Source organism: Oxyura jamaicensis, chromosome 3 (assembly GCF_011077185.1).
Source record: "Oxyura jamaicensis isolate SHBP4307 breed ruddy duck chromosome 3, BPBGC_Ojam_1.0, whole genome shotgun sequence".
NCBI classification, from domain to species: domain Eukaryota; kingdom Metazoa; phylum Chordata; class Aves; order Anseriformes; family Anatidae; genus Oxyura; species Oxyura jamaicensis.
The window spans coordinates 22,601,622-22,629,565 of NC_048895.1; the positions used below are offsets into that span (position 1 = coordinate 22,601,622).

The following is a 27,944-nucleotide window of genomic DNA, read 5'->3' on the forward strand; positions in this document are numbered from 1 at the left end:
CTGGTAGAAACAGGGTTTAAGCTATCCTAATACAAGGAGCTACAGAATCTTCTTTTGTCTGATTTTCTGTTGTCTCTCTCCCAGACTTGTTCAGTTTGGTAGCCTTTAAAACCAAACTGCTTATTTTCATTTTAACTTTTTTTTTTCATTCCCCAATTAGTTTTCAACTCCAGGTCACAAACTACAGTAAACTCAATGTGGAAATTTGATGTTGCAAAAGAATTTTACAGTCTTTTTTTTTTAATGACTCACAATTCATTGAGGAATAATCAGTTATAAAATCATAAAAGCTGCGGGCTTTGCCAAAACATATGACACTTAACAAACAACTGCCACTGTTCCTTTAAAGAGAAGCAGGGCAGCAGAGGAGAAAGTCTGACACGGGCAGTAATAAAGTCAGCGCACATCCTCCCTGGCTCCCTTTTGGGGCAGAGAGGCCTCAGCTCCTCGCTAATCAGAATTTGTCATTCAATGAATTTTGCATCTTTAAATTGCCAGGCACACACGGGAGGGGTGGAGGAAGCCTGTGCACACACCGAACCGCAAGCTTTTCCCGCCTGCTCCCAGGGCTCGGACACTAAAGCTGATAAGCACAAGCCGCAGGCTGGAAGTGCCACTCTGGTATCAGCATGCAAACTAGCATCCGAGCCTTTGACTCTGCTTTTTTAATTCCCATGTCCATTAGTGCCACTACACAAATTGATAAAGGAAGGAGAGGACCTACAGGCTTTATGCTTCTTCACAGCATTCTTTGCAGACAAGAAGCATGGAAGTTTCCCCTACTTTGTTGCTCATTTTGTTTTCTTAAAAACATACCTTTAAGCACATTTTCTTCCTGTGTTTGAGGGGCTTCCTCTGTACTTGTTTAGAAACGCTCTGACCTTCAGATGAGAGACTTCGTGACCCCACCAGGGCTGATACTCGTCTCTCTCCTGACTCTACACTCAACTACCACTAGATGGATGCTGCTGTACCAGAAATAGGATTTTTCACATAAGGACTAACGTGAAGTCCCTTGGGTCTTTATCTGGTGACCACCTAGATTATTTATATATAGATAAATATGGATATAAAAAAAATATATAAAAAGGCACTGTGAAATATTTTTTGTTTGGTTGTTTTTTTGAAGACATATCCCAGGATTCCTGGCCACGCTTAATTCCCTTCACAGAACAGTTTTAAAGGACACGAGAGTGCTGCTGTGGTGTAACAAGGTGCTCCTTTTGCCAAAGCAGTCTTTGCACAATCAGCATCTCACTCATCACTTTTCAACGTGCTTTGAAATCTTCCAGGTAAGGAAAACGTGACATACCACAGACATCTCTGTGAGAAATGTAAGTGGAAGAACAACTGAAGTGCTAGACTTCAGAATACAGCCACACAGTCCTGGATACAGACCTCTTGCTATGATTTGAATCCTGGAAGTTGCATCGTAATGGCATGTTTCGTCCTTGTTTTAAAATAAACTTGTAAGAAAGGAAGTTCAGAGAAGTCAGGTTAAGTCACAAACCTGACACACGAGTTTAAGTCTTCTATTTTATAACTAGGAAAGATTAAAAAAAAAATGTTCAAGAAATACCTGCAGTCAGAGGATTCTCTAGTTATTTTCATGTAGGCTCAATTTGAAGCCACAAATGCTGATGTTAAAATATAATGGCAACTTAAAACCAGTTCCTACAAACAGGTTTCCTTTGAAAGCATAAATCGCTGTTACAGTGAAGGGTTCTCCCCACATCATAACAGCTATAAAAACAGTACAAATAAATGCACCACAAAGGTTGAAGAAAGATGTTTCTGAAATCCCTTGGAGAAGACTCCTATTTTAACGCCATATATGCGGTCCCAAAACTTTAACAATCTGCACGTTTAAAACCTGCCTGGGTATTTTTGCATAACATTGACATGCTGATGAAGAGATCTTCAAGCTGGACAAATAGATAAAAACCAGAAAACTCACCCTTTGAATCTTTTTTTTTTCCCCAGAAGATTCTTTTCAATGAAGTCAAAAGGAAGCAGAAGGCTTTAAAATCCAAAATATTTCATGCATCTAAAAATAGTAACACAGAGGTGACTAATGAGCACTGTTCACAGAACGTTTTAAGAGATAGAGCTAAACCAGCGTGGCCCTGTGCTCATGTGGAACAATTTCTGCGAGACCAGCACACCCGCAGCCCCGTACCACCAGGCAGACCAGCCTGCTTCAGGTCTCAGTGCTGGCTGTGTTGGCAGGAATGCCAGCCTGAGACTTTGAAGGGAAATTTTTCCAAAAACCCAAGTGGTTTTGGATCCCCACCTAGTTCTGATCTGCAATAACAGCTGTGATACCCATCAGTCACTTTACCCCAAAGCCCCAAAATTGACATTAAAACCTAAGTGACCCCCTGCACCTGCTAACAATTATCAGGGCAAAGATTTTTCATACAACTAGTTTGTAGACACAGAATCACTACATGGCTAGTGTACACTTACAGACCCTGAGACTGCATCAGCAGATCAGCTAATTGTGTTAATTAGCTATTTGCATGCGCAATTACCTGATTTGTACAAGCAGTCAAGGTGATCGTACATGTAAATTAGGCATGGATTTGCACAATTTACTCATCTGAAAAACTGCTATTCTACTTATTTTTAAGCACCAGAGATCAACAGCTACAGAATAGTCGGCTGAGTTAGTGTCCTCATGGTTCATCCATTTACCAAATTTTACACACCCTTCTTTTATGTCACCTCTGTGCACCACCACGGGCAAGCACACCTGCATGCATGTTCACACAAACCTGCATAAAGACTCACACAAGCTATTATCAAATAAAGCCGTACACAAATAGTGACCTGCATCCCAATACAGACAGCAATATGCATCTTGTCCCCTAAAGGTCCCATTTAACCGCCCCCCCGTCCCCCCCCCCCCATGTTATCTCTTCAGTGCTCAGAACTGCTGAGCTTAACAAAGTAAAGTTGGTTTTACTTATCACAATGAGCTCAGGAAGCTCTACAAGGAGCAGAAAATGAAACAACTGTGATGCAAATACTCAACTTGGTGCCCTGAAGACTGCTTAATGTTTAAAACCCCACTGCTGCCATATTGACTGGCTGGCAAGGGGTTTTCAAATACAAATGGGTCATCCATGTTTAATGTGAAGTTGTACCATAGCCTGCCAAACAAATGGATGTTTGTCATTGTGGAGCTGCTCAGGGATCCCAGCCTGCAGCATACAGCTGCTGTGAAAAGCAAGTTCTTTAAATACCACACACCTTTATCCTCCCTTCACAAGGTAACACCTTTAGCTGAAGCAGGATTCAGGATAGTATAACATGGACAGCAAGAGATCAATGATTGAGCAGTTGAAGTCTATCTCAAATAGAAGTATATCTCCACCTGCTTGAAGTGGTAAAGTAATCAGAAATGTTCAGTTCTGCAGGGAGAAAAAGCACTAGTTCAGCCAAGAAGATTATGGAGGCCAATACTACACATTCACATCATTAAAACAGAGTTGACAAAGCAGTCAAGGAGAAGACTGAAAACAGGTCTCCAGAAGTACCATGAGTTTTAAGGTCCCAGTAGGTGCAGCCATTTATGCAACTTCATCAGGATGAAGAGAAACACTACTTGTGCTAGAGATGACAAAAGTAAACCCAAATGACTAGACTCTACAATACTGCCAGTTTTGGGACTGGGCATTATTATTTAGCTAGTTATCAAACCCCTCTACAAATAGAGAAGGGAGTCAGTCTCTGCTTCTGGCTCTCAGCACACACTACTGCAAGGACTGTTACGCTGTTGTCCACAGCTTCTTCCCTTCTTAACTAGAGGGTGCTCCCCTGGCCTCAGGCAAAAAATCTCTGCTTTAGATGAGTACGACACAGCTCCTTCCACCTCATCTTGACCCTAAGACAGAGCTGTCACAGCTTCCTCTTCAAAGGGTTTGTGTAGCATCACAATTGTAAAATTTAAAAAATAAATTACTTCTCAGATTTTCGTCACCACACTGAGCAGCAGAAGCATGTGCCATGCAGTAGGGAACCATGGAGGAACATCAGAGCTTCGCTGACCAAATTCTGGTGCAGCTGCTGTTGCTTAATGGCAGCTAATAGCACAGGGCCAATGCTACAGCATTGCAACTGAGTGCCCTGACTGATCCACCACTTCTGGAAAAGTCAGATATGTTCTCCCATGGCAAATATTTATGCAACGTTTGGCTTTAAGGATGGTGACGTTTGGCTTTAAAGACCGCACTAGAACCTTCACAGGGCAGACACAGAAGTACAAAAGCTACTTTGAAGGAGCTCAGTTTTTTTTGTTGTTGTTACCTTAAGCAAAGGAAGCATGTCCATTGTTCGTTCACTGAGAAAATCAGAGTACTATAAGTATGTTCAAAATAGGAGTCAAGTTGCAATTCCACAGCCAAATATAATTCAGCCCCTTTGAGGCCTGGAGAATACAGAAGCACCAGCCCCGGCATTCCTCTCCAGCACCCTTCCCTGAGTGCATGTGTTTGAATGCGTTTATCTGGGAAGGCTCAGGTCAGTCCTGTGCTGTAGGAGCATCTCCTGCAGCTGGAACATCCTAAGCAGATAGCGCTCCATGTTGTAAACTGCTCATGCAGCAGGACTGAGAAAAAGGCATCTCCTGGTCACCGGCTGTTACTGACTACAGGAAAATGAAAATACAGCATCTCCGCACCTGTTCACCTGATGGTGAAGGAAGGAAAAGCCATTACCAAGTGACAGGAGACGAAAAACCAAAATCCACTTCAGCAACTCATCCCAGCACTGGTGATTAATCTCACACTCCCACAGCCTGATGCACATTAACCAGATAATTAATAATTTCTTTAGGGACTCCAGCTCGGCAACTGTTTTATCAACCTGCACAGCATTAGGAGAGAGATGCTGCATTTGTGATCAAACTGCTGGAACTATGGAAATGTTCTACAGGAACTGTAAAAGCTTCAGAGCAATCTGTGAGCCTAGTTTTTACAAGTAACTGTAGCATATGTGCAGAAATCAAGGCTACTCCTTTGTCAGTGCAATCACCAGGCTCAAAATCTGAGTGAGATCAGCATAATAAGAATAATTAACAGCGATGCTCAACTCCCATCCATCCCCCACCTTTCCCCAAGAGAAGTGCTATTCAGTAATTTTTTTTAATACATAGTATGTTACTGCATCAGGCAAAATGTCAAATTACTCACTTTTGCTATCCTTGCTATGAAAAGCAAGTCAGATAACATGTATCTTAACACTAAATGTTAAATATTAAAAAATGTGTCATATGATATCCAAATTCTGTAAGCCAAAGGCTTTCAATTAATTTGCTGAAGAACAGGACATCACTTACTATTGTTCTTACTAGTAACTTTATGCCATCTTCAGTGCATTCACACTCCTTGTTCAAGGGCAAAAGTCATACAGGATCAGAAACACAAAACTGAAGTGCTGGCACCCATTTTAAAAATGGACTGCTAAGAAAAATCATGGTAAGTATTCTCTCAGATATTAAACTCTCCAGTGTGTTAGATGCATGTCAGTATTAGGTGATTAAGAATGACTGATAATTAATAAATCACGTCCATTGAGAGTGACTGGGTATTATTTCTCTCATCCTCTCAAAGTAAGAATTAGATTCACATTTCTGGCTAAATAAGATTATCTGTTCAAAAGAACAAAATTGTGCAACTGCTACTAGCAAAAAGGTATTGCTTTTTATCAATAGGCTTCACAATAGTAAGTTATTTGGGCTGCTTTTCTGAAAACACCTGTACAGTGATAACCGTAAGGAAACCGAGGCACAATCATACAGTTGCCTGGATGAACCCTCCCCATCACGAGTACGGTGTGTTCCTAAATGATGTCTCAGCTTGCCCTTTCATCACACAACTATTCTTTTGGCTATGGCTCAGCAGAGTATCTGCCTTTAAGAGATATTCTACTCTTAATACTCCAAACCTGGAAAGATGCCCATGCAGAGCTCCAGCGAAAGCACCTCTGCCCATGCAAGGCAACTGCAAGACTTTGTACGTATCTCCAAAGCAACGTTTTCTCTGAAGTCTTTCCTAAGACTAGGCTAGTAATAAAGAATATATTTCTATTTAGTACATAGCATTGCTTAATGTGTATTTTCCTTTCATATGATGTTAACTGAAAGACATCTCATTTTTTATCATCTACTCTAGTACTTATATGACTCTTCTCACCATATTATTTGAGCCCCTTCATTTTCATAGTGTCAGTTACCATTATTCCATTAAATTAAATCCTTTTACAAGCATCCTTCTATAAACATGCACTAGAGATAACATAGCCACATGGTGAGGATTCACAGACTACAGTAAGCAGATTACACCTGTCTTGATTTTCAGTGTAGCTGTCGGCAGAGTATATTCTCCCATCAAACTGCACACAGATCTCCTCATTAAAGCTACAGGGGAGAATAATTACAGAGCAGTATATCGCAGTTTACCAATTGGTCTTGCATACATAATGGTCCATGAAAGAAAAATTGCATCCTTTAACAGCTGGGAAAATCTTTAAATTGTTATTATTATTATTATAAAATAGCCAACATTTTAAACTATCCAATAACTTGCCTCCTGTATGCAAAGCAGACATATAGGTGATCGGGGCCAAAAAGGTCTTATACTCCCAGTCCATAAATATAATTATTTCTCCCTTTGTAAACACTCCATTCCACAACCTTCTGTTCTACAGTAAAATCCTCTCCTTGTGAGAAATTATGCTGATTGCAGAGGATGCCTTGAAAGTAAATGGGTGGTTTTCTGGATCTGCTAATCCCTCACGCTGAGTGTTAAGCATCCCATTCCCCCACATCCTCACTCCTTGGTGGGGGACTGGTAAACCTGTCAGGTCCCCCCCCATCCTTCTCTCACCAGCTGGGGAAGAGGTGTTGCCGTGGCAGACTGATCTCCACCCACACATCCATTTTTCTTCCAGCCTTTGTTTGGCACTGTCAGCAGGCCTCCTTGCTGGCTGCCACAAAAGGTGCTCCCTATCCCACCCCAACAAGGCTGCCGGGAGGATGACAAGCCTATAAGCACCTCCCAGTGCTGTAGAGGAAGCAGCCTGTGGTGTTTCTGTTCCTGGCCATTTGCACCCCAGGGCTGAGGCACCTGTGATACATTGAACAGAGTCTATATATCCCATGGAACACGGGAAGACCGAGCTTTGACCCACCTGGATAGTTAGACAGCTGACATGCATCTTTGGGTTAGTAGATAAAACGCAAACACACTTCAACTTGGACACTGTTTGAATTCCAAGATCCCAACATTCAGGAGTCTCGGTTCCACTCAGCATCCAAACCCAGTCCTTTTCAGGCACCACTATTCATTACCAAATTTAGCTCCTCGCCCAACAGACGACAAAAGGGAAGAAGCAGACATTGAAAGCTCTTTAGATGAAACAATGTCAAGTTAGCTTTGCTAGACAAGAAACAAAGCCTCTTGATGACATTCTTGGGCCCAGCAGGACTTCCCCACATGCTTTTCTGCTCTGCTAAACGAGGAACCAAGAGCTGAGGGATTTCAGCAACAAGAGATGTGCTCCTGGATTGGTCCCACGTGTTCTGTTTCTGCCAAAGGATTTCCACACAGTGAAGTCAACTCTGAAAGAGAGTCTTCTGTACAAGTAGCCCATCAACCATATTTTTCCAGCTCCAAAGGAATGCTGCACAAGCCACCTTAGAGCACATAGAGGGACACTTACCATGTAAACAGGCCTAATCACTACCACTTTGACAACTACCCACTGGGAAGGAGAGTCAGCATTGCATACTCATGGGTTAACCAGTTGAAGACTGGAAGAGTTGACCCAATCTGATCTCCCCTGCAAACACTGACCATTAACTTTCACCCATTTAAACACTGCTTCGAGCTCGGTGAGGCCATTTTCAACCAGCAGCTCCTTGGCAAGGCTAGGGTGAGATATGGGCCCAAGTGTGTTTTATTCCAGCCTTTAGTCTGTTGAGATGAGCCCTGCTGCTCCTTTTTTGCCCCCCCAGCATGGGTTCACAGGAGACAATTCCAAGATAGTTTTGCCATTGATAGCCACAGTAGCAGAGCTCGGCCTCTCAGGAAAAGCTTGATTGACTGCACTGGTTCTGGACCAAAATATCTGCTAAAGTTCATAAATTAATGAAGCTCATATGCAAGATTATAGTCACCTTGCAGAAACTGTGCTTCTTTAAAGGATCAATTTAGAGCACTGTAAAATCTTTCCTTCCACTACTGTCCCCTACCATTAGTGGCTGTACATATTCAAGTCATCCATTCAAAGGTACTCAGTAACAAAACAATCCTTAATTTAATTATCAGAATACATCTCACATGCCTTTTTTTTTATTATTATTACAATAACTGTGTTTAATGCACTGTTTTTTACAAAGTTTTATTTTAGTTCTACTTTCCATATTCTTCCTGGGGAAACAAACAAAAAAAAAAAGTCCATTTGGCAAATGGAGAGAGAACAGCTACAAGCCTACTACTAAAACCATAATATACAGTATTGGCTAGGAATTGACAAGTTTGGAACCTTGCTTTCCTGGATGGAAAGGGATCGGTGAAGTGTTCCACCTGACAAAAATGCCCAATACAGGAAAAGGCATTGAAGAGAAGGGAAGAAAAATAAAATACTATCAGCTGAAGGGAGAAATCTGTCACAGGTATTTAAATAGATCAGGACTGACTATGTAACAGAGGAGAAGCCCTGATCAAGTCACATGCCCTTTACTACAGAAGATCAGATCAAAAGGTTTCAAAGAGAACCAATGGTGACAGTTTCTTCATTTGTATGCAATGTGACATGCCAGATCCAAACTGTTGGCTACTTTTTGAACTATTTGTCAGGGGATAGAAGTGATTATTTTCTTTTATATCTTACTTTTAAGAACTTTTAGCCATTTGGGGGTTCTTCCCCCACCCTTCCATGTCCCACTGCCCTCTTTTTTTATTATTATTTTTCAGCAAGGATTTGAGCATTCACCTTTGATGTAATATTTTTGCTGCACATCAGAATAGCTAGACCAAGCTTCAGAAAGGCAATTGAACACAGATAATGAAAAGGATGACATCACTTCAAACATGAACTTTTAATAAAAATATCCTTAAGAAACCTCCCTTGTGATTTTTTTAAAACTCTTTCCATGTGTCTGCAATAATTCAAATTATTGCCAGGTTGGTGGTTGTAGTTTACTCTGAACAATCAGCTACAGAGAAGCACAAGTCTTTCTCCCCATTTCTCGCTGCTTCCATCAAGAAGTATTAAATATAATACAGAAAGTGACTGTGTAAGATCACACGCTGTTTACTTAGCCAATGGGCTGTATAACAATAATATTCATGTGGTAAATAAAATAAGTGGGGGAACTTCTGACTAACTCAGATTCTCCATGGCCAAGACCTGACCAGTTTCAGACCAGAATTCCCTGCTGGTGTCCAAAATCCACATTCACTTATCGTATTTGTTAGTAGACTTACTCCAAAATATGCCCTTCTTTCAAAAGGGTACCAGAGCCACTGCCAAAGTGCTAAGGAAAGGCACTAAGTATTCATGAGCCAGTGATATGTTTAAAGTAATAACACTCTCCCAGAAGCACTGTGAAACACTGAGGACCTGCAGCCTGCAGTAGCTGTAGCCATACAAGTCTCTGACACAAAGACAGTCAGACATGGGAAAAAAAATAATAAAAAAAAAAAAAGCATATTGTGGTCTCCTGGGTGAAGGAGAAGGTACTCATAGCAGAGCAAAGCAATAAAGCACTCACTTCTAGCCCTGGTAGATCCCAACAGATCAGATCTTACAGTTATGTAAGTTGTTTTTAAATATGAAAAAGTATATACATATTATAAATCTTTTAAACTCTAATATAAAATTCTTGTGAGTCCTGGAATAATGCTAATAAAAAGTATTGAATTTAAGAGCTTAAGACATTAAGCCCCCTTCAATATAGTGGAAAAAAATATCTCTTCCAATAATATTTTTTTGAGTAAGACCAAATGTTGTTGAAGCAAATTGTTTGGAAATACATGTTTTATGTGTATGACTCTATAGAGAGTTTGCAGAAGTATTTATAGAGATACTGCTGCAGTATACAGGTTTAGAGTCGCTTACAAAGTCTTAAAAATACTATGACAATACCTTCAGTGCATAAAGCTGCTGTCAGGAGCTCCTACAAGTGAAAGTACTGTCCATACCATCACACACTCTCTAACTACGAAGCCCATGCCTTTCTCCCTTCTGCAAAACTACAGTTCCCCTTGCTGACAAGAACAGTTGAGCAGCAAAGAGAAGTAAAGCTGCCCCTTCTCATCAGGTTCACCAGCTCCTTGGCTGCCCCAGTCACTGCAGCTGCAGGCTACCTGCACCTCCTCCTCCAAGGCAAGCCATAGTACAAAGGAGAACAAGCATACACAGTTTTCCTGCTAACTTATTGTATTACCTTTTCTGCTGTTGAGCACCATAAAGCCCCAAACTGGCACAAGGCACTCTAACGCTGATGTGACCCAGCACTCGCTTCTCTCACCTGTGCCGATATGAAGACCACTGCACCAGCAAGCACATTAAAAAGTGATTCCCCTCACTAAATTCCAAGTCAGAATATCAAAAGCAAACATCAACAGATAAAACACAAGGACAAATCCCTCTCCTGGATGCACAAACACATGCTTAGAGTTTCACATGAGTTATGAGAGCCTGAAGAGCTTTCCTGCATCATGCCCATAGGTTGCGTAATGAGTTTTCAGTTTGATATGCACAGCCCCACAACAAACTTCCACAGAAATCTCACAAACTACACTTATAATTTGTGTTATACACCCTGCCATCATGTCAGGTGCCCCCTGAGAGTAACCCTGGAACACATCAAATACAAGAACAAAACTCAAGGAAAATCAAAAATGCAAAACCAAACTAGGCAGTAAGGATTATTGTGATCTGAAGTTACGCATGTTCACATGGGATAAGAAGTCAGAAGAACAAGGTGAGGAGATCCTGCAAGCACAGTATCACACAGCAGTATCATCATCCAACTTCTGACAACGTGCTTAAGTAGAAAAGTTACTCTTCCTAGGCTCTCTCAACAGCCCATAGCAACAAAACAGCTTTTCCAACAGCACGCAAGAGTCAAAACCTAGCTAAGGTAGTACCTTGAAGTAGTTACTGACCTGTATCAGGAGCTTGACAGGTATAAGTCACTCTTCTCACATATTCAGGTGACAGCCCATGCTTGAACAGGCTGAAACAGATGCAGGTTTATGTGAACACACAGTTCTGTAGGTAGCAATAATCCAGCCACTTGCTAGAACTGTCTGTTGCACGGACAACAACTTCCAAAGACAGAAAGATAGCCTTCCAGGTATTTTAATTGCCTCAGCTGCTTTGGATCAACTCAAAACACATGAATCAACACCTCCAGGCTTTTAAAGTAGGTGTTAAAACCCAGGTGAAACTCCCTTTCCCTAGGTGCTAAGTAAATCAGTAACTTATTCCTCTGCAGGATGCAGCAGCCATGGTACTAGGTGGGTTTGGGGCTGCCAAAGAAAAGCTGAGTGGTAACAGTGGTGACTGCACCTGGGAAGAACTGGAAATACAGATGTGCCCTTGTGGGAACAAGGGGGGATCTACACAGCTCCTCTGCACCCTCTGCGAATTTGCTATGAGGCCAGGGGGGTTTCTCCCCAGTGCAGGTGTCAGTCACCAGGAGGTGGAAGTGCTCAGTACCCTCCCTCCCCTCCACACAGTGCATGCAACACCTTAGTCATCAAATAGCCCTATTGTGCTGCTCAATACTTTCTGTAAGAGTAGGAATATGAGAGTATGTCCAAAGATAGCAATGAACACACCAGGTAATTATTTTTAAGCTTGCTAATCACAATCAATAGTTTCTTAGCAAAACTGATGAGCTGGAGTTGGCTCCTATTTTTAACCAATAAGATATGCAGTCAAGACTTGAATTACACCATCGGGCAATTCTCCAAACTCCTAATGACTTCCAGCCAAGAGAGGGATGGGGCCTTTGTAGGTCTTGCTCCCTTCCTGAGCAGGGTATCAAAGCTTTTTTTCACAGATTGTAAAGTCAGGAGTATATTGTAACCACTGCACTACTTCACCCGAAACACTGAACAAGAATTTAAATCCATGCATCAGAAAAGAGTTATAAAATTCTAAAATGCCTGAGGATGTTTACTTGATTAATTTGAAGGGTTTTAGCTGTCATAGAAGAGAGAAACTCTTTGCAGAGCAGTGCCATGTGCCTTCCAGGGGTGTACAATTAGGGACAGATGAATAAAAGTTGAAGGCTCATTAGAAAGCTCAGCCCCCCTCCCTGTTTTGCTAGGATTTTTCCCTAAAGTAATTATTCTTGTGTTTTGCACTCCCTCGATTTAAATTATTTTATTTTTCAAAATTTCTGACTTTCCATGTTCCTGATAGGAAACTCCTTCATTCCTTGCCCCTCTCAGGAAGGTGTTTTCCTCCCATACAGTACAGCCTAAAATTGTTGCCAACATTCAGTGCTACAGAAATAATTCCCTCTATGAAGAGAAAACATGCTTTCATTTGTTTTGTTTCTTCTATCCACTGATTAAAAGCAACAGTTAGTACAAAGGAGTAGTACAGTGCCATCAGTGGTAATTGTTGCCTCTCACAACAAACGTGAATGGGATGAGGAAACACACCCATCCTTTATTACAGGGAAAATACCAGGGATAAAAGATGTCAAGGGGCAAGTCATTCTTTGTACCAGCTTATAAACGCTAAGGTAGGAGAGACCAGTACTGGTCCTCCATTCATTAACTGGATGTAATTACAGCGGTTAGGACGTTGCATAATTACACAAGCAATTAACACTCCATTCATTTTCCTGTTGCAATCCCTCTAGTTTCAAACATTTTAAACTTTGTTCCTGTGGTCCACCACTGGGTGAAAATGTCTCAACACTGAGGGTCTCGGTGAGGTGCTCAGTGGGGTTGGCAGCCCTGGATGTGGGGCTACAGGTCACTGAGATGAGATGAGCAGCTCCGTGCCACTGCCTTGCTGATACCAGGTACTGTGATCGGTCCTCTTGCATGACCTGTGCTCTCTGCACTGGAAGAAGTGACACTGCTGTGCACGACACAGGTTTTTGAAGTCTCCCTCAAACATTATGTGCAGTGTCACTGTTTATTAAAGATAACTAATGCCCTAAGTCTTTATTTACTTCTGTTTATTGCTATTTTAGCAAGAGTCACCAGAGAGCAGCTATGCTTCTGGTCCACCAGGGTTCTTTAATCACTGTTAGTAGGTAAAATCATGTGTGACAACTAATCCAAAAAGCAGATTATATTTATTTTGGCTACAGTGGCTTGCAATTCGTTAAAATCAACAAAGCCTTTTCATTAGCCCCCTGCTGATGTCCTAAAAACAGACATTTTGAGGGTCTCAAAGCACAGAGCTACACATGTGCAGCAAAGCCCAGACTGACAGACTTACTGTTGCCATACTTACCATAAAATCTTATTAAAAACAACAGCAAACTTCTTATTTCTTTCATAAAAGGGCTTAATTTATGATCCCAAATTCCAAAATCACAATCTTGGAGGCAGGACTTTTTAAATTTAGAAAAGTGAATCGACAGCACAATTAGCAGTGAAATACTTGCACAGGTTTTTGTGTGTTTTTGTTTTTTTTTTTTTTAAAAAAAAAGAAAAAAGAAAAAAAGAGCTGTTGTAACACTTTAAGGAGTGAGATTAGAGATTCAGCAAGTCTAAATATTAGCCTACATGCTTGCTGAGCCCCCTGCATTCTGGAGCCACATTTGAATAATTGAATTTCTAGTTAACGGTGTGATCTTGCAAGTCTTATTCCCAGTGATTTCATGATCTCCAGCCATAATCTCCTGGCGACACTGCCTCAGACCTGCAGTCAGGAAAATGCATGCTAAAAATGTCAGTGTGTCAGAGAAGATCCAGATGAAGTTATGAGATGTTCCATCTCATCACTGACCTCTCTGCTCTCCAAACACTGTGAAGAAGTTCGCAACCCAGAATCAACCTTCCCATAGCCACCAAGGGCCACCATTCATACAAATAGGAAATGAATGCATTAGAAGTCCGTGAAAGTGATTAAAAAAAAGGAAGAAATAAAAGCACCTATTTACATCAACCAACCTTTTTATCTCTCAATGAGTTGCCTAAGTAACACAAACATTTTTGTTCACTGCCCTCTCATTCCCCATGACTTAAACAATACTGTTGTGGCTGTGAAGAGAGACACTCCTAACTTGCATCCAACCATGCATACATGCAGACAGACATATTTATTTCCCATCCATCTTACAGCTGGATTTGGACGTGGATCTGCTTTGCAAATTTTTGTGTCTACCACTGAAGTGGAACCTCTTGTTTGTCCCCCAAGCACAATCTTGAACATTGTCAAGGCCGATTATTAGACATCACTTCACACAAGGCTTTTCCAAATACACAGTTCTCCAGCAGTTTAAAGGGAAGCCAAAAGCAGTCCTTCAGTGAGATGACTGGTCTTAAACTCGCCGACCAGCATCCCGCCAGTCAGCCCCTGAGACAGGAGGGTCAGTTCATCTACTGCAGGGCCGCGGTCCAGCAGCCCTCTGGCCCGATTCAGCCCCTCCAAGTTCACACCGTGAGCAAAACAGCTGTCTGTTAAAGCAGATAATAAAATCCAGCCTGGGAGGAAAACCAGGATACAAAGCTTTTCTCCAATGTCTAATCAGAGTTTTGTCCACGGGGAAAACTGAGCCCCATCTGATATACAAGTTATCATTTTGGCTCTCCATAATTAAAACTATTGTTGCCATGGCGATACAAAGGCCGTTGAAAATATACGCAAGGCTAATGTCATGCTTCTTTGTTGATACAATTTGTCGTCCCAGTCTGGTTTGTGCCAGGATGGAACAAAATGTGACTCGGGCAAATAGTGGACTTTACAAAATTCGTTATTTAGGAATCGGATGCCGCATGTGCTGTGCTGCAAGACCATTTTCTCAGGCTCTCTAACATGACCACTAACCCTCTCACAGTCAATAGCAGTTTTAAAGATAATTTCAAAGAGAATAGTTCAGATCCTGCACTACTAAATTTCTTAAAGCCCCACACAGAAAGAAAGAAACAAACAAAACAATATAGAGAGAATGATAAAGAATAATAACCAGTCAGAAGGATTAACATATGTAAAAGGAAAAGTATATATGAAATTAAATGCAAAAAACTGATTATACATTCAATACCACAAACACATGAACACTCACAGTCTGGTTGGCGGTTATTTATTCATTTGAAACTGTGATCTCTACTGAGCATGTTATAATCAAACAGGAATTCCAGGTCACCCAGTGACCTCTGAATAGCAACAAGTAATCTGCTATTTAGGAGATATCATAAAGCATATGTCTTTCTCTCTGAATACACACCTACATATGAAAAACAGATATAGACATGCCAACATGTATTTTTCATAGTCTAGAACAACAAATTTAGGAGTTCCATGACTTGTAGTCGAGTCTTTTCTTTCTCACTCAAGAGCAAAAGAATCTACTCACACACAAAACTTAGGGGTGCTACTACTACTTTTTAATAACATGGATAGTCATACGTGAATATATGCAGCAACAACAAGGTGAGTTGCACAGACTCAGTTTAAGTAAAAATCCCATTTATGCCAATGTCCATTGACATCAGCCAGAGTTTTGCTTGACTGAAAATCTCAGCATCAGTAACAGAAGCCTGGAATGAAGTCAATGGACGCAATGAAGTGGATGACCAAGGCAAAAAGCAGATGACACAAAGTCACTAACCACTTCAGCAACGGATTACTCAGAGCAGCAATGCTGCCTACTGGGATCTGCACTGCAAACTAGGAAACATCTTTCGATAGGGACCATTTAATACGAAAAAAAATAAATCTTCATTGATTTAATATATTCAAAAATCTTTTGAACATTGTATACACTTAGGTTTTCCTTTCTGCCCAGAAAGTAAATGGTTATTTTTGGTTTTAGGAAGTGGTTAAAACATCAGTTTAAAAAGAGTCTGAAAAAAACACACAATCAGGAAGAGGTACAGACATGGAAAACACATGCTACATTTAAAGCCAGGAGCACTATGAAAGATGTAGAGGCTCAGCATAATGTTTCTTGTGGGATGCCCTTCAAAACAGAAAGGTAGATGTCAAAGAAGCCAGGGAGGACTTTCTTGCCCAAGGTGCTCTCACAAGGGTGAATAAGAAACAGAATGCAGAATGTGGTCACAACATCTAAAGCCAGGTACAGAAAAAGGGCCAAAGAGGCCATAGGGTAAAGCATTTGATGGTTACTATGACTGGGATACAGTCACTGTGTCATACATGACACAATGCCACCCCTATACCTTTGCACCTTGCTACATGGGGAACTTAATACATGTCGATGGAAAAATGTGGAATAGCTTCACCAGCCTGCCAGTGGACTTTGTAATAGAAACAAGAAAAGTGAGACAGAACCAAAAAGTTCATTACGATCCACACAAACATGGGTATCAGTGTAACATGAAGTTCTTTCGAGCCCACCCTCCCTAATAACATGATAATATGAGATGAAAGACAGAAAATAAATATTACTAATTCATCACGTTTGGTAGGCTCATAGCAAAAGTCTATCTTTTATAATTCCATATCAGGCTTATTTTGGGAAGAGAAAGCTATACCAGTCTATTTTTCTCCTCTATTTGGGAGAATTGTTAAGGATAATCAGGAAATAAATACAATTTCCTTACCACAACTGTTTCTAAGCTAAGCAAAATCCTTCTTTTCATCTCAGTGTGAGAAGAGTATAAACCTATGCATAAGGGAAGAGAAAGAGAGATGACACTGCAGCCCGTAAGAACATGGTTGATGACAGAAATTTGAGTGGAGGAACACAAAGAACCATGTCTTCTGTGAAGGAACGCTTTGCATATGGGCCAAACCAAAAAAGACAGCTGTGGACTTAAAGGAGGGTACATAGCAGGGAGGGGTGAGATCCAGGAGAGGACTACTGCTGTGAAAAGCATTTTGACCAGCAGCTCCAAAGGAGGCTCAAAACCAGCAGGCACTTCTTATTTCACCTGGATATATATGGCTGTAGTGCTGCTGTGAAGCAGAATACATTTTATTATATAAATCCCAGCATGAAGTTTGCGTTCAAGTCCTCCAGCTGCCATGTGACCCTGAAGGAGAAATTACAGACCCCAGGACCAGTGACAGAAGAACTCTGGGAGAATTAGGGTCAAGCCAGTAGATAGAGTAGGGGTTGAGGGATAAGAAAGTTCATCAATGGTATCTAGGGAGAGGGACAAGGAAGATCTGTTTTAGAGAAATACCACACAAAGAGTCTTTGCTCAGAGATCACCAAAAGAAATCTGGGCAGTTCCATGGGGAACACATCAAAATCCCAACAGGACAGTCCAGGGGATACCTCATAAGCAGAGAGTGACCATGGTCATGACAGTGTAGGTGTATATATCACAGATATATATATAAAAAAAAAGAAATCTAATGCATAACTCCACACTGTTCTCCCTATAAGAAAGAAGAGGGGAAAAAAAAAAAAAAAAGAGTCTAACAGCAGTTGGACATGTTGCTTAATATACTCCTGGAAGGAGCTTGGATACTCTGGTCATTAGCACATGATAAAACTCTAAAAAAAAACCATGAGACAATGAAAAAGAATGGCAGGAAAAACTAATGGGACAGAAGAAGAACAATAAACTGACAGATGGGAGGTCCCAGCTCAAGAAGAATTTGAAGGAATGGCGAGATGTATTCTTGGAAGAGGAAGGGTACATCAGGTAGCTGACATATTGAGTTTCCAGGAAAGAGGGTAGAGTATTAATGACAGTGCAGCTGACGGTTTCAGCAGCTACCAACAAAATGATTTGCCCTTCTTTTTCAGCCGAAGAGGTGACAGTGTGGATATGGCAGCTGATTTACATACATCATCATAACTTCCATAGGAATATCAGATTTCTTTATAAGGACTTGTAGTACCAGCTTTGCAGGTCAGTGTCAATGTCTAACTGAGCCGCTGGAGACAAAGGGGAAGATTCAGAGAGGCACCGAGGTGCCTAAAACAGGGCTTAACCTGAATTTAATTGCCTAATTAAAAAAAAAAAAAAAAAAAAAAAAGATTCCCAAATCCCCTGCTTCAGAAACTGTAAATGCATCAGAGCTAACATTTAAGACTGTGAAGATCGCCAGAATAAATTCCTTCTGCCCAGGCAGCCGTATGCCCACCACCACTCTAACCTGCGCTGTGATCCTGACACAGGTCCCTAAATGTCACCTGCGTCGTGGAGGGGCCCAGTCCTACAAGTGAGCTTGGACTGCTCCTAACACACGAACAGTGCCCTCGTCTTTCACCCCTGCTTTTTGCCTGTGACTCTCTAATATAAAATATTCAACTTCTGCGATAACAGCATGCTGGCTTCTGTGTAAGGCACCTGTCCCTAGCAATTGCAAATGGCCAACTGACTGCACAGGCCAATGTTATTTCTTTGAATCATCCCACATTGAAAAAGTATGTAAAAAAATCCCTATTTTTTTAGGGATTATAACACTCTAAAGTGCAAATACATAATCTGCCCAAAGTCACAGCTGAATATTGTCACAAAATACAATGTCAGTTTATAGGTACAGCATTGAAGGTCACTAAGCACCTTTATTTTGCTGAGTAATTTGTTATGCCATTAGGCTACACTACCTAAATGCATGGGTGAGGGGATAAGGGAAGATACTAGCAGAAAAAGTCTTCAGACATCAGATAAAGTTATGACAGAATTACAGCATGATTTCCCTGGCTGACACTAGCATTCGAAATGCAAAACCGTTTACAGGACTGAGCCCTAATTGTACACAAATCCTTGTCCAGTACGAGAAACAAAGAAGAGGCACCAACAAAGCTGCAGAATACCAGGTTTCCAACTATAACCCAGGCTTAGCAATATATCAAAGCTTTAGAGCACATAAAACATTTGATGGACCAGCATGGTGTTTGATAGTATTTCCAGTCTGTTCTCATCATGTTCTCATCATTTGCAGATGTCTCGTATACTTTTGACATCCCCTATAGCATGCAGATTTTGCTACAACAGAAAATCAGGTTGTGGATTTTTACCAGTAACAAGCTGATGTTGCTCAGAGCAGCATTAAAATGCTATCATGCTGTTAGATTAAGTAACCTATTTTCTCTGTTGTACAGGTTGTACTTTAGTTTGCCCTTGCACCTACCAAATTACTGTTTCTTGCAAGATCTCCCTTTGAAGGCAGCTTGCCAGTCTCTATGCCAATGTTATTTTCACCAAATGAAATAGGAGTTTGTAAATGAGTTCAATGAAAGTGGGATCTAGTTCTCTTTGCAACATTTTTGCCTGATTGTTTCAAAAATAAGAAAACAAAACAGAAAAGCAGCATGGCAAAATAGGAAATTGAATTTCTTTTTTACTTTTAAGCAGAACTCCCCCCTCCCTTGGGGTGACTCACAAGATATTGGTGCATGTATTAATATGAAACAGGTTTTATATAGTAGGTAGCTCCGGTATGTAGCCCACAGATGTACGTGGTCCTAAAACAGCTGACATAACAACAACTGATGCATTTAACACAATTTTCTCCCTTTGACTCCTCCATTTTTTAAGCTTCCTTTGAAAATCTCCATCCCCTCACCTCTCCTCAGCCAACCATCAGATTTTTGGCATTTCTATCTGTAGGTATTTTGTCTTTGACAGAGACAATAAGACCAGAAACAAGCAGGTACAATGAGAATCTGAATGCAGGCATTCAAATACTCTAGGGCACTTCTAGGACATTAAATATAAATACTAAATAGGCTGAAGAAATAAATACATTTAAAAAAAAAATGTCAAAAGAGACCAAGCTACAAGAAACCAGTCGCATCGATTAGCTGATTGGTTTGCCAGTGAGTGATTAGTCAGAAAGACTTGAATTAGTCAGTCCAGCCCTGCCTCCCATGAATAAAATGTGGGGAGGACACTCTTTCCCACCCTCAGTGACAGATGATATCTGTTTTCTCCTGCGAGTTTGAATTTAAGAGCCACTGAAGCTCAGCAAGAGTATATTCTGGCTCAAATGAGCTGAAAATTGCATTCAATTTGAATTTCAAAACCGGAGAAGGGAGAATGGGGGGAGCAAGAGGAGGGAGGGAGCTCTCCAGGACCCATTCAGCCCCTTCCCTCTTTCCCCACGTCTCACTGCCGTGAGGACGGCTGCAGAGTGCGGACCCAGGGCGTGATGCAAAGGAAAGAGCCTTGCTGGACAGCAGCCCAGGCCAGGTTTAAAAATAAACATTTCGCTGTCAGGATCAAAGCAAACTCTGCTTTTATGTATATTACAAGCTATATGTTCAGAAGAAAAAGGTTCTTATGGTTACTCGAGGAGAGAGAGGCGGAAGGTAGGGCTAGCAAGAGGGGGGGTCCAAGCTTTCCCACTCAAAAACCCTCAATAAGACGTTTTGATCCCAAAGTACGTGCTGTCCCCTTTAACGTGTGTGTGCTGAACGTATACGCTGAGCTTTTGTGAACGTAAGGTTCATTTAGGGTTATGTTTTTTAGTGCTGGGTAACTTTTAATTTACGTCTTCGTGGGTGAAGGGATTATTTCCCCTTCCCTTTGTGCTTTAAATTTACAGTTATATCTGATGACAGTGAAAGAAATGGAGTTACGCCTGCAACCCAAATATATCCTGTAATTTGATGGCATGAGAGCAGTTGGTCTCTTTAGAGCAACTGATAATGTCCAATATTCAATACAATGATGGTAACATACCAAATCAAGAGATTCTTCAGTAAATTTCCTACTGACTTCAGCGTGCAATTTGACCCAAGGGTTTGGAGTAGTAATAAAATAATTACAATTAATCATGAGTAATAATTAATAACTTAAGGATTAAAATGTGTCCATTTATACTTTCAGGATCAGCATTTTCTGTGTACCCTGGAGAGGCTTTTAACTTCCTTTCCTAAATAGAATGCTTGCAGTAGCACTTTATATCCAGAGAGTCCAGTCATCAGAGAAACGGAGTGTATTTTGTGGCATGCAATTTGTTATATGGCATTATATCCATGAAAAAAAGGGGCCCCGTTATATCCAATATCATACCTATATCCTGTGATGCTGCTTATATTTCAAATCCCAATGATGTTACTGTAAGCTTTCCCCCTTTTTTTTTTACAACAAAGTGCTTTTTTGCTGATAAATAAGTAAGTTGTCAGCTTTACACATGCATGTGATGTGAGTCAGGATCCAACCCCCAAAGAAAAAAAAAAAAAAAGTGAGGTCAATTTTCCTGACCATTGCATTTAATAAAAGCTCCCAGGCAACAGAATTAAGCACACACTAATAGATATACCTTAGTATGTTACGCCTTCAGCCAAGTCTTTGGTTTCCCTCTATGGAGAAAGACTGCATTAACACACAAAGTGAGCCAGTATCCTGCTTTTAAGCTTCTCCCATCATCAAATTATTTTTTTTACCTGATCTTTATACAGACAATTTGAACAACCTCTAAATTCCACTTGCAAACTTGGCAACGCACACAGGGAAGTTCCCAAAAAACACAGGCACGTGCACAAAAATGCGGATGTGGTTATCCTTGTGTGTGCACAGTCCCCTACACACAGCATGCAGCTGCCTCCTTGTCTTGCATTCACAATCACTTGAAAAACCTCTTATACATGTGAGATACTGGTCAGAGGAACTATTCAGTGTTCAGGGCACTTTCTAAACACCCAAATGCATTTACAAACCTTACTTTGGCTGGCATTTTTGATAGTATTGCTTCAAGTTTCATTCCTGCATTGCCTTCTTGCTGTCTAGATTATAAGGCCTCAAAACAGGTAACTCATTTCTCCTTCCTGCCTTCCTAAATGCTACAGTTTTCTTAGTACAGACCCCACAGGTTGGTTTCTGGATGGGAGGAGAAGAAATGCACAGAACTGGCTCCATCCCTCCATTTCTCAAAGCAAGCTTTCTCTGAAAATCAGATTATCTGCCATTACAGTGCTTACTCTACTGAAGAAAATATTCATTTTACAGGAGGTAAAAGAGGAAAACACACAAAATGCGAGGCACACTCCTGACAGATCCATCCTCACTCTGCAGCCTGTGCTTCTAGATCTCCAACTGCTCCTACCACACAAAGGAGTATTAGCTCGATGACGGCATTGCACTCACCAGCTACACGGCTTCCAGACCACAGCCAAGCTACGTTCAGCCGGCTCCGGTCCATCTGCACTTACTCATGTGGACATGCCCCTGATGGTGCTTTGCTCTCCCAGCTGGAAAGTCCCGGCCTGATCCTGCTATGGCTGTAGGCGCTCAAACTGCTCTGTGGCCTGAGAGCCCTTAGCGGGCAGAGAGAAGTACCGCATGAGCGTGGGTAACACAATCATGGCATTAGAGGAAATACTTGACAATTTCTCCAATGTACTGGACACTAGAGTAGTTCAGCTGAATGGCATCCGTGCCCACGTAATGCTGCAAGGTCAAGAAGACCTTATGCTACTTACTAGGTGAGCGCTGGTTTCAGGCCTGAACATTTTTTAATTGAGACAAACTGTAGTGTTTGCCTGTTTGGGGAAAAAAAAATCCCCATATTTTTTTCCTACAGACATCAGCCCCTTTTATATTTGAGCATCACATCCCTGTGTGACATTGTGTAAGTAACATTACAAAATACCCATGTATCTTACAGGGAAAGCCATAACAATTTCACACACAAGCCACCTTCCACTAACTTTTCTTTAGTCCCTTACCTTGCTGCTATCAAAACTGTGGAGCCATGAACTTTGCACCAAAAACGTTCTTGCTGTGGCAATATTTGCTGTAAAGACAGCAGAAAAAAAGATGACTGCCTCAAATGTATCTCTACAGCTAGTTAAAAAAGAAGAAAAATGTCAAAAAATTATTGCTGGGTTTTGTTGTTGTTATAGACCAGTAAGGCTTTGAATAACCTAAGGGGCAAATTATAAACAGTGCGTCTTTAAAAAAGACGTGGCAGAGCTTCAGCAAATCTGCGCTCTCCAGTGAAATGACTTATTCCATGGCAAACACGCTGCTCTAAGAGGTGGCACTGCAAAGGCAGCAAGCAACCAACCCGACAGAAACCACTGTTTCACGGGTACCCTGAGCAGACCACGTCCCCTAGCAAAGCAGACAGAGAACATACATGGGTGTCCCCAGTGCCTTGCTCAGTACCAGTTCCCACCACAGACTGCTGAAGTCTACCCTGGTTGTCGCTACAGCATAATGCTGACGATGATTTATTAAGAGCTCTTAGCTGCACCAGACAGTTTACAATTAACAACTTTGCCTTTTCTTAAATACAAATAAATACATAAATGAAATCAGAGCTGCTAAGTGCTAGGTGTACCAAAAGCCTCGATGACATCACCGGCAACTGCCAGTCACCCAGATGGCAAAAATAAATAAGGGATGGGGCTGGGGGCAGGGGGGAGGCAGGGTATTTACTCAATCAGTACCTATTTTTGAATTTCCTTCAAGCTGGCTTGGACCAAGAGCCATCAATTATTTAAAAGAAGTAACATGATGCTTCCTTTGTTGAGGCAAATCTGCAAGCAGACCCCAAGAGAGAATAAAAAATGAATTAGGCAGAATTTATTAGTGCGCTTGAAGAAAACAGATTCAGCTATCAGAGCTGACTGTGGTTTTAAAAATAGTGTGTTTCTGCCCATGAACAATAGTTTCTCTCTTTCTCCTTTACCCCACTAGATACTCAATAATCCCACTTCTTGCCTTTCTTTACTGTTTTCCTTTTTTTTTTTTTTTTCAAAGAGGGCATAATGCTGAAAGAGGCATCAATCATTCCTTAAACTTCTTCCTTCTTTTCTGACTTGACTTGATGTATTGTCTTCATTTAAATTACAAATATACTAATCTAAAACACTGTTTACCAAGCAGCATATTAAATGAAAGATGCCAGAAATTGCATCACTCACGTTTTAAAAATGACTTTAGACTCAGGGACACATAAAAACAGCACGAAAGGATGATCTGCTGTGGCTGCTACATTTCAATCCAGGCAAATGAGATTTGGTAACTGGGGTTTCCTGCTACCCTAGTCACTGGTCCAGTCAAACTAGCGAGGCCAAAACCAGTATAAAAGCTCTACCTTGGTGGGCAACCAGCTGGAGTTCCTACCATGCTGGGAAAGGGCATGGTGAAATCAGTGGCTCCATCCCTGGATCCGCACCTCATGAGACAGACAGACAGAAAGTGCAGGGGTCTGAGGGAGGGCATGGGACATGTTAGAGGCTGCTGGCCAGAAAGAAAGCACTCTGGGGCTGATTTCAACCAAGATTACTGCACTAGTCTGCAGAAACTACAACAGGGAGGGGAGCCCTGGCAGAACAAAAAATGCACCACATTGATCCAAAGTTTCCCTCCCACAACACTCACCCCAGGAAAACAGTGTGTTTAGATCATCTCAGGTGACCTTTTGTGGCGTCCAGCAGCAAGTAACGGCAAGATGCCACTGTACGACAACATGGAGCTGGCTTGTGTGCAAGTGGCACGATGGTGACAGTGCCCTCCTCAGGGCAGGAGAGCAAGTGGTGGTCACCGCTCGGCACAGGTGAACATCAGAAATCACACCGTAGCAAGGCTCCTTCTCCCCCTCTTTCAGCCCCCGAACAGAGCCCGCAACAAAATAAAGGTCATCACTTACTAGTTCTGGTAGAGGGTCTTGATTAAAGGTGTAGTCAGTTCATAAGCCACGTAAGTTTTATATGGGTTCTTACCATGGCCTCAAAAACTATTTTCTCATGTTAAAAAATATATAGATATATATTTATCAGCATGAGACTGGAAAAAATATATAAACCATTGGAAAGAGAGACTGTTACCGACTGGGTATGTTTGCATTTCCTTGGATTAGCTCAGAGAAAGGAAGTTTTTGCAGATACTGCCTATGGATGCCGAATACCCCGAGACAAGCTGGGTACCTGAATCCTGGGTCCCACATTATCCTTTTACACTTGGTAATATAAAGAGAAAGAAAACACCAAGAAGCATTTAAACCACTCTGTACAGCAATTTTAAATTATTTTTTTAAAAAAGCTTTTATATTTGGTTTTGGGGAAGAACGCTAACCCCACCTTACCAACCGTGGTGCTGGCAGTGCCACCACGGCAGTCCCCTGCCTTCTCTTCTTACACTACATCACACAGAAGCCTTTGCCCACAAAGAAATGGCTCCTTGAAATGGCCTGATCCTGGCAGTGCCCTGAATGGACACCCCAGCCCTCTGAACAAACCAGAGTGCTGCAGGACCTGCTCTAAATGGCATCTCTTTCAGGCTGCTCTCTAAAAATAACAACAATCTTTTATTCCAGCAACTCAGGTTCACAGATACCCTCTGCCTTCTGATCTCACAGATGCATCCACTACCTTGGTGGGCCTTTTGCTAACCAAAACATGATTATGCATCATAAATCTAAAACCATTCATGAATTTGTTTTTGAATAAACATATTAAAGGTTCCATGGAGTTTCACAGTATTCTACTTCCATACATATCTGCTTTATTTTTTAACTCCCACACCAGATGACTCTCATAAAGAAAGAAAAAAAAAAAAAAAAAAAAAAAAAAAATTAAAAAGACATAAGTCAAGTGAATGTGAAAGGGAAGCTGACACTGCAAGGTGCCAAGACAACATCATTCCTCTTCTCATCTCTTCCTCATCTCTTCGTCTCTGGATGGTAATCACAAGATCCCGAATGCCAAACTTTGGAAAATATCCTTGCAGAGGTAGCATCTGCTCCCTTGGCATACTTCTTGAGCAGTTGTATTGGCAGCTTTAGATTTGTCCAAGTCTATCATATGACAAGACTGCAGATGGGTTGCCTTGGATGCTTTGTCTTCCTGGATGCCATTTTCCTTTTATGAGCATTTCATTCTAAGAAAACATATGTACAAATCTGTATGGGGAAGGTTATATGTACACATGATTTCACACCAGTGAGGGGCTTTGCCTAGCCTTAATCTAGATTTTTTACTATCATTTAGTTTGGATTCCTGCAAGATCCCTGACTTTTACTGAAGTCAGTATGTGGCATCAAGCAGATTAGGCCCTTACTGTGTGGATCTGCATTTCAACCAGCTATTCTTCCACAAGCTATAACTTTTCCCATCTGTGTTGATCCTTCTTTGCAAATTAACACCTGAGTCCTCAGAATATTCGACATGGAGGAAAGCTGCTCATTTTGGGCTAACTTCTGTCCTTGCTGAAATCAATGGGAGTTTTGCCATTTGTCCATTATTCAAACAAATAAATACCATAGCGATGACACAGTTACTGTATATGGTGGGACAGGTTTTTTCCTCTTGATTTCTTAGCTTTATGTTCCCTCCTTATCTCCCATACACTAATCCCATGATCACAAACCTAAATATACATGCATTTTTAACTGTAAAGAAAAGTAGTGTTCAAATTACCCAGTAAATCACAAATTGCTACAGAAAGAAAAGGATCATAAGAAAAAAAAGAAAAAAAAAAAAAAAAAAAGAGGAGAAGAAATCTAATTAAACTGGGGAATACAGAGCAAAGAAAAAAAAATGAAAAAAGAAATAATAAACTCAAAATGATCTGAAAACCATATTCCTAACCTTTCTGGAATATCTTTGCCTTGTTGTGAGAGTATTTACTAGAATGTTTCATGAATATAGTATGAAATGGTTTTAAAAGTTATTTTAAATGAAATGTGAAACAGAAAAGCAATGGTCTAAAACGAGTGCATTCTCAGAGCATGTTTTAATACACTAATCTGTTATTTCCTGGACAGATAAAGGCACAGAACTACAAAAATACAAGCTTCCTTTCAATTCATTGTTACATACTGTTCCAATAAAGCTTAAAGTATACTGATTGGTGTCTGAAGATAGACCATCTACTACCCTATAATCACCTGTTTGGGAAAAAGCCCAAGAAAGGCACAACTTACATTAGGCAACAGACATCAAACATGGGCTCTGGTGGACCAAAGTGAGAAGTTATTTTCAGGATATAAAGCAGTGAACCAGAGTTCCAGGTATCAACAGCTAGAAACTATGAAAAATCATGAGAACATGATCTCCCCACTGTTGTTTTCAACAGTGAGAGAGAACATTTTCTCTAATCTCTCCTTATAATGTCTGCTGCCAAACGCTCAAGAGAGATTTTGCGAGGAATCCGGCTTGATAAATCTGATTAGTTATTTACCATTACTTTAAAACTTCTCAAAACGCAAAAAGCTTTTCAAGTTTCTGGCAAAAGAAAGGAGAATGAGACAGTGAACTCATTATGGTTCAGTGAGACTTTTGGGATTTAGGCACAACCATGGTACTGAAAAAAACTACATCTGCTCCTAGCCCTTATCTCGCAGCCAGTTTCTGAGCTCTGTGCTGGGTTGCTCGTGACCACCTTTGCCATCCTGCACACAAGCAGCATCTCCTCTGAATCACCCCTGTTGTTCCTCAGCTGAAAATACACTTCTGACAGGAGGTTAAATGCCAAGTTCAAGAACTTTTGGAGATGTACAAAGAGGGGATCCTCTGACCCTTCTTAGTCTTGAAGGTGTCTACATTTCTCACATCAATGTGGGACATTCAGATTCTTCAATTCTAGCTCATCCCTAGTGAATAAATACACTAAAGACCAAAACTTGTTTAAAACAAGCATACAGTTCACTTTGACATGTATTAAATAGACTATGACGGTACAATTTGGCTCACATAGATGAATGGCTTCAAATTCAGTTAAAGAGGACAGAATACTCTTTTTAAAGGGAATATTATAGCATAACAGTAATTATCCAAATGACGACATTTATCTTTGTACTCTTCACTGTAGCATTCCTGTATCATAAACACAGATGAACACAACAAAAATATG

The 27,944-nt window shown here is 41.0% G+C and overlaps 1 protein-coding gene and 1 long non-coding RNA gene across 5 annotated transcripts in view; both read right to left on the bottom strand.

Moving 5' to 3' along the window:
• ESRRG (estrogen related receptor gamma) overlaps positions 1–27,944 on the bottom strand; it is a 400,798-nt gene that overhangs the window by 276,222 nt on the left and 96,632 nt on the right. The window lies entirely within an intron of this gene.
• On the bottom strand, positions 1,585–14,135 carry LOC118164290. Its single transcript, XR_004749414.1, has 2 exons — positions 11,181–14,135; positions 1,585–2,047 (listed from the first exon to the last, which is right to left on the bottom strand). It is a non-coding gene; the product is annotated as an uncharacterized LOC118164290 (long non-coding RNA).